Genomic DNA, 7679 nt, shown 5'->3' on the forward strand with positions numbered 1-7679 from the left:
TCTTAGATGCCAATGAGCAAATGACAATGACTGTGGGATTTCTGATAGAACAGTCTCCTGTTGGACGTTTCTTCTGGCTGCGTCATTCTCAGCCATGAACATAGGTTTGCTTACAGCCCTCTCAGAATTCTGGAAGCTCCTAAAACTCTGTAGTAAATTCCTTTCTGTTTTAATACCTGGAGTAGATTCTGTAGTCTACAGCTAAGAGTATTGATTTATGTACTTATTAGTACCAAAGATGACTGCAGGGAGCAGACCTTCAAAAAAATGGGAATCTAGTATTGATTATCTGACTCTGGCTTAAAACCAGAGGGGTTCCATTAGCATTAGGGAATAAGAAACTGATAGCCCATGTCATTCCATAATGAAACAGATTTTCATTGTGGTTGCCTTAGTTGTCCATTGGTGGTATAAATGATCACTGTGATGGATTATAGGTAGGTACATGAAGGGTAAGCATAATTCATTATTCAAACTGTGACACTTTTGAAAGAGAAAGGGACTGGCAATAATTCCAAGATAACAGACATAAAGAGGATGATGCTATGCAAACTGGGATATATAGTCACACCAGGTATGGGAGATACACTGTAGAATAGGCTGGCTCTTTCTTTCTGGGCTGGAGAGCTTACAGAAAGAAAATGATAGCTCAAGATCTTAACTTAGCAGCTCAAGGCGTGGTCAAAGATCTGGGGCACTTCTGTGACTAATCTATAAAGATCTCTTACCTCTTGTCAAAGGGCTGACATAGTTAAAAATCAGATCCAGGTCTGATCCTGCAAATTGGTGAACAAATTGGTAAACTGTATTGCAGGTGGAATTCACAGCCTTTCCAGGTGTCTCATATGAACATGAGGGCATTGATTACAAAAGAGGAGCCTTGAAATAAGAATGGTAACTTTTGAGAGAATTTAGATGACTTTAAAAATGTTGAACCCCCCCAAACTCCACTAAGGTTTTCTTGCTAGTAGAAACAACCCCAGAGAGATGAATCTGTTCCTGCCCTGCTTGCAAACCCTTTGATGGCCTCACCAGGGATAGTTATCTTGCCAGTGGGTGCCTCTTTTCCTCAATGACTCTAGGCAAGTAGAGTCACATTCCCAGGGAACCAATTGCAAAGTCAAATCTGGGAGAATAAAATTGCAAGGTTTTGCTAATTTACGCAGCAAAAGACTTGGGGCAATATATGTAGAAATGGATTCTGGAGGTGCTAACTCAAAGAGTGAGGTGTTTAATTTTGGATTAGGCTGAATTTTTTGGGATGGTTTTTCTTACCAGACTTTGGATTAAATGTGCTGGTTTGAGCAGTTGGGAGTATTTTTAAGTTTTCTCAGTTGGTTGATTAAAATTTGGATTCAACAGTGTCATACACTAAATGAAACAATGATAGCAGAAATCTCTTGGTGTAATATTAAGAAAAGAAATTTAATAACTTAGAGAATTGGGATGCGGGAATGGATTTATCATGTATGACCTACTCTCCCCTCTCATAATTGTTTTCCTCTCTGAAGACCCAGAGGACACGCCTTTTGTCATAGCGCTGTGAAATACGTTGAGAAGACAGCATCGGCATTTTTGAAAAGTACTCTAGTGGCTGCCCTCTGTAGGCTATGGATTGAAGGTAGGAGATCCTTGAACTGAAATCCTTTGTCTTGATAGGGATGCTGGGACCCTGGAGCAGCAGAGATCAAGTAGCAACTTTTAAAGGGCTGAGGAGCAGGAGTGTTAATCAGATTAGATTATGTTTTTTGTGTTTTTTTTTATGGTAACGTGATCTATGACAGATGTGATTGGGCAGTCCACTGAAGTCGTTGTTCATCTGAATACCACTAATAATCATAATCTACTTCTGGTTTAAAAAGACCTCACTTGAAGCCATCATAGTGGATTCCCAGAGCTGAGACTGTTCATAGCTCAGCCCCCTTGAATGAAAAAGAGACCTCGTCAAAAAGGGCCTGAGGTCCTCATGTCTAATGTTGAGCATTATCATGAGCAATTTTATACGTGTCAATCAGCCTCTGTATTTTTACATGACTCCTGGTATGTTCTGATCTTCAGGTAAAGAATTTACACTATTCCCGTGGATACTTTTATTATCAACCCAACAGATATGTGATTGTTACCTGCAATTGTTAGTGCTGCAGGAGCATAGCCTAAAAGATGTTTGTCTTCCTGGGACGTCCAGAACAATATGGCAAAGAAAGTGATGTTTGACATGAGTAGGAGTTGACCAGGTAGGTAATGTGGAGGACAAACATGGCAGAAGGAAACACATATGTAAATATTGGACTTTATCATGGGCAAAGAACTATGAATACATATACATGGGCAGATACTTATAATGTATTTAGAGGAGTGAAGGGAGATGAAGCTGGAAGTGAAGGGAGGGACCAGATCACTGTGCTCAACTCAAGACTTAGAGACTTGACTTTAGGTGATGGTGAGGCCCTTGAGAGGATTTTAAGCAAAATGATTACATGGTACATAAGTGTGAGTAGAATAAAGAGAAATGCCAATTGGGAGATTATTACAATCATTCAGAGAAAAAAACATAATAGGACCTAAATTAAGACAATGGGGTGTGAGGAAGGAGCTATAAAAGGTGTTTAGGAAGTTGGCTCAATAGGACTTGGCAACCAGGTGGCAAATCACAAATGACTGGTAGGTAAAGTATGTAGGGTGCTGGGTGGGTGGGGGTGCCAGTCTCTGCAATAAGGGAGAAACAGGTGAGGGTAGGGGTGGGGGTAGGAGAGAGGAGAGGTCCAAGTAGGCAATTGGGTATGTGACTATGGGGCAAAACAGAGAGGTTAGGCTAGAAATAGAAAACTGGAAATGTAGCAGATGCTGTCAGTGTCCAACCCACATACCTTTGGTGCTTACCATTTCAGTGCATCCTGCCCATTTTCCCATTGCCAGTAACTGCTTTCAGAGGCTGCTCTACCAGTGCTCATGGCAGGCTAGAAGTGCTGAAGAATTAATATCCCCTCGGAATGGTCTTCATCCTTGTGTATCAATACTCTAGCTTAGGAGTCGGCAAACTTTTGAGACCAAAGAGCCAACCCTGTCCCTCACAACAATGTAGAAATTATTCGAGAGCCATAAAAACAAATGAAATCACCATTATGTGAATAATATCCTTTAAAAATTTTATAAATGAAACTATGATAGGGCCGGCCAAGTGACTCAGTTGGTTAAGAGCTTGCTTAAGAGTGCGAGCTCGCACTCTGAGCAACGGCGGTTTGATTCCCAGCCTGAGCTGAGCTGCCAACAGGTGGCAGGATGGCTCAGCTAAAAAAAAAAAAAAAAAAAAGAAAAAGAAACTATGATAGTTTATTTTCATTTTCAATTTTCCTTTAGAGCCACATGTATGTACTCAAAGAGCCGCACGTGGCTCACAAGCCACAGTTTGCTCCTGACTGGGACCTCTCTAGAATGCATTTCACACCATTTCCTGGAGTCCCCCAGCAAGACTAAGCTTTTGCTCATTGTGGTATCTTACTTGATAATGTTCAGTTGACCCCCTTCTCTGCTCTGTCTTACTTTCCTGCTCCCCTAATGATGTTTCCTGGTATCACTTTCAAAAATAAATGACTTGCATTCAAATCCTTGTCTCAAGATCTGCTCTCAGGAAACCCAAACTCAGTCTAGCAGTAAGGGGTCTAGGGGGAAAGTTGAAAATGCAGTGGTAGTGGTGATGGAGACTTGAATGAGCTCACCCAAGGAGAAAGGATAGGCTGCTAGTAGATCCTTGGGTAATCTATCCTTATGGAGTAGGATGAGAAGGAGAAATCTATAAAGGAACTAGAGTAGGAGCTCAGAAGGAAGAAGGCAAACCATGAAAAGAGTAGTGTCTCAGAAATCAAAGGCAAAAAGGTTTTCACGATGAAGGGACTAGTTAGCCATGTCAAATGCTAGAGAGCTATAGAGCAAGAAAAGAACTAAGAAGTTTTTATTCCTTGGATTTAGCCCATGGGAGGTCATCGATGAACATCATACTCCATGGAAGAGTGGGAGTAGAGAGAGCTCAGAGTGTTTATTTCCTCTGGTTTTCTCCGCGAGGGAGTACCTTGGACTGGTTTGCATTCCTTCTCTGAAGATCACTGCTTCTCTTGAGATGGCCTCCGCCACATGACTCTCTCCTTCCGGGTTTTAGTAACTTCTTCCCTTGTCCCTTTGGGTTCAGAGATGGTAACAAGTCCACGGCTACTAGCTCCAGGTGACTGTAGTGTTCCTTGTGGGTCTCCTTTATTCTACTGGGACCTTAACAAATGGTCCCTTTGGACATAAACCCTCCTTAAATGATCCTAATTTGAGAGTGTCTGCTTCCTGTTGGGTATCAGACTTATACAGAGGTTCAGACAAATTCAATTTATTTGTTGCTTTGTTTTAAAGCTAACAGCTTTTCAGAAAGAATTTAAAACAGCTATTTTAATAAAATGGAAAAAAACATAAGCATGTCGTAGGATAAGGCAGTGGTTCTAAGGCTGTGCTGTATTTTTGGTTTTTTTCTTTGCCTGCTGTGACAGTCTGAACAATGTTCACATGTGTAATACGCTCCCTTAGACACGCCCACATATTGTTACCCTCTGCCCACCTTTCAGGGCTCTATAGCCTGGTGGTTTTTGAGATCCCTGCTGCATGAAGGTCCACGGGTAGCTGCAATAGGTAGCTGCAGACAATTCCCAGATAACAAACTGAGGCATTTTTCACTCAAAAAGTCAGATCGGACTGTAAGAATAGTATTGTATTATAGGGCAGCCCTTGAATATTCTCTAATTTATGCAAACAGTATTAAAAAATCATTGCTAATAAGCTGCATGGGCACACCACCAAATTGATTGCCCCTGCAGTTGGGAGCTCCTGAGTTAGAAGGAAGGAACCAGGGTATAGAGCTGCGGTTCTCAACCTCCCTAATGCCGCGACCCCTTAATACAGTTCCTCATGTTGTGGTGACCCCCAACCATAAAATTATTTTCGTTGCTACTCTATAACTAATTTTGCTACTGTTATGAATCGTAATGTAAATGTCTTTTTGTTTTCCGATGGTCTTAGGCGACCCCTGTGAAAGGGTCGTTCGACCCCCAAAGGGGTCGCCACCCACAGGTTGAGAACCGCTGTTATAGAGAAAGGTTAAAAATATATACGTGTAGTATATATTCCAGAGAGGGGAGAAAATTGGTGGAACAAGGTTCCCAGAGAAACCTTAATGTGGCAGATTTCCTTTTGGGGGGCGGGATGGAGAGGCCACTTGTTTTTCCTCCATAGAGACACATAGATGTGACACAACCTTTTGGGGAGAACACTGAACAGCTGTCTCTTCTGCCTCTAACCCTGCTTGTGCTGTCTATGCCTTCACACCTCAAGAGTTAGGAAGACACTGAAATGAAAAGATCCAGCTTTTCTGTGACTTTTGGGGACAACATTATGTCAGATTTTTTTTTTTTAAGATTTTATTGGGGAATTGTGGGGAGGGGAACAGCGCTGGGGAATCGGGGGAAGGGGAACAGACAAGTTGCTGTTGTTTTGTTCTTCAGTCTAATTGTGGAGGATGTCGCTTCACTGGCCCAAGTTGGCACCATCATTGCGCTCTTCCCGGGCGAGGCAGATCAGCCACTGGCCTCTGGATGGCCGCTCACGGCGGCTGCTGGCTATGCACGGTAGCCCATGGCAACCCACTGCAGCAGGGACTGCAGCCTACGCCGTCGCCGGTGACTCATGGCAGCCCAGCTCCAGGTCGAGCTGCCGCCTACCATCCTAGCTGCAGAGGGCAGTGTCACTGGCCCTCATATGTGGGATCCGAACTGGGGCCCTCTGGCATCCCAAGCCAGTTCTTAACCAATGTGCCACTCGGCCGGCCCATCAGATTTTTCTCTGTATAGTAGAACTTGCAATGTTTGCTGTATGCTTTCAGTTGCTGTGATCATCAGCATTTTATAAGGACCACATGATACTAGAGCAAAACTTCTAGTTCCAAATAAATGGCATTTAAAATGTGGTTTGGACCATCTGATAATTTTTGAAGGAAAAATAGGACAAATGTAGGTGGTCAAACTTAGTTGTTATAATGGTTGTTATATTGCATCACATGTAACTCTGATGCCGGCCACCTGGGAGTCCCTAAGTCTTCTGGCCTCTGGGGTCAGCCATGGTTTTACTCTCCTAATAAAGTATCTTGAGTCTCCTTAGTGTTAGAAATAAATCTGCTCCCCAAGATAGCTGAGAATTCAGCCGGAGGGTGGAGCTGTAGTAACGTCTATTGTTTCTTCTAGTGACTTCTGTTCCCACTGTTTCTTCTAGTTCTGGTTTCCTGTCTCTGTTGATTTCCAGTCGCCCCTCTGGTGGTGATGTCACCTTCTCCCATTGCTGTCAGTTCCTGGAGCTGCTGTCTGACACTGACACGAGCATCATGCCAGTTACGAACTTCTACGGAAAGTCAGGGGATAACAGGGTAATTGTACCATAGGCCAGGGAAGAATTCCAAATTCTCTCTTCATGGACTTGCAATTCCCTGTCACAGGGAGTTTCTCACTGGCCAGCTTTCTCTTTTGACCCTGAACTTTCACCATCTTGGAAGCTTCTATTTTTCTTCCCACCAAACCTCTCACAATCATGGAGGTTGGGCCCTAAAAACCTCACGTTTTATAATCAACGTACTCAGTATGGTGTTGGTGTTGTTATTAAAGAAAAGGGCTTTTCTCTCGCATCAGAATTCTTTCTTTGTAATCCACCCAGGTCAAACTCAGGCACTTTTAAAATAACAGGTCTTCATCTATTGATATCTATCTGTCCTTCCCTCCCTCACCCCTTCCCTTTATCCATCCATCCATCATCCATCCACTCATCCATCCTGTTATATATGTGAGATAAATGTGGTTTTACAATGTTAAAAAAAACCAACTTAAAATATGTTTAAAAAGTATATATGTTAAGGCCATGAAAGATACAGACTAATTCTTCAATTTAAAAGTTATAACAGAAAAGCTTTGAAACATGAAGAGAAAACATTTTGTTCTTAGCAAAATATTTGACTGTCAAATGCATATTTTTACATGTTTTAGTTAAGAAGCTAAACTTTATTTTCAACTATACTACAATGTTTCCCAAAATGTTCATTTTTTTTTCCCAGCAATGGCATCACTGTAAGCAAAACTCATCTCTGGCCTTAAGAGTTTGTGTCACGTTTATGTGAGGCACTGAATTTAGAAATCTACCCCATGGTCTCAAATTCTTCTTTTAAAACAGGCATAGTCTTATTCCCACCTCAATGAATCATTCCAATGAGATATGAAAACCTCTTTATTTGTTATTAATCTTTCTGTTTTATAAGAGGGTCCTGGTGCAGGAGAATATGTTTGTGGAGACTGGGATACATGCTCTACCATTACTTAGTCTTCCTCTCCTTTCCTTGGCTCCTATGCCCCCCGCTCCATCCCTCTTTTTGCTGAAGGTCTGCATATTCTGAGGCTGAGCCTCATTTCCCAGTGCAGCCCTCCTTCTCATGATGGTTTCCTGAATGCAAACTCCAGTGAAGGCTGAATTGGCTGAATTTACTTCATGTTTGTATGCTTTGTGGTCAGGACTCAGGACTTGCCGACCTTCTCCATTTGTTTTCAGTTTGCATTTATTTCATCCTGCAGCTGCAAAAGGGTTTTATGTTTGTTTTCAGGGAAATCAACTCT

The 7679-nt window shown here is 42.2% G+C and overlaps 1 long non-coding RNA gene across 1 annotated transcript; it reads left to right on the forward strand.

The window, feature by feature from the left end:
* Window positions 1–1486: 1486 nt before the first annotated feature.
* On the forward strand, window positions 1487–6627 carry LOC109388137 (uncharacterized). Its single transcript, XR_002125148.1, has 3 exons — window positions 1487–1621; window positions 2059–2234; window positions 6298–6627. It is a non-coding gene; the product is annotated as an uncharacterized LOC109388137 (long non-coding RNA).
* Window positions 6628–7679: the final 1052 nt, after the last annotated feature.

Source organism: Hipposideros armiger, unplaced genomic scaffold, assembly GCF_001890085.2.
Source record: "Hipposideros armiger isolate ML-2016 unplaced genomic scaffold, ASM189008v1 scaffold_182, whole genome shotgun sequence".
In the NCBI taxonomy this organism is placed as follows: Eukaryota; Metazoa; Chordata; class Mammalia; order Chiroptera; family Hipposideridae; genus Hipposideros; species Hipposideros armiger.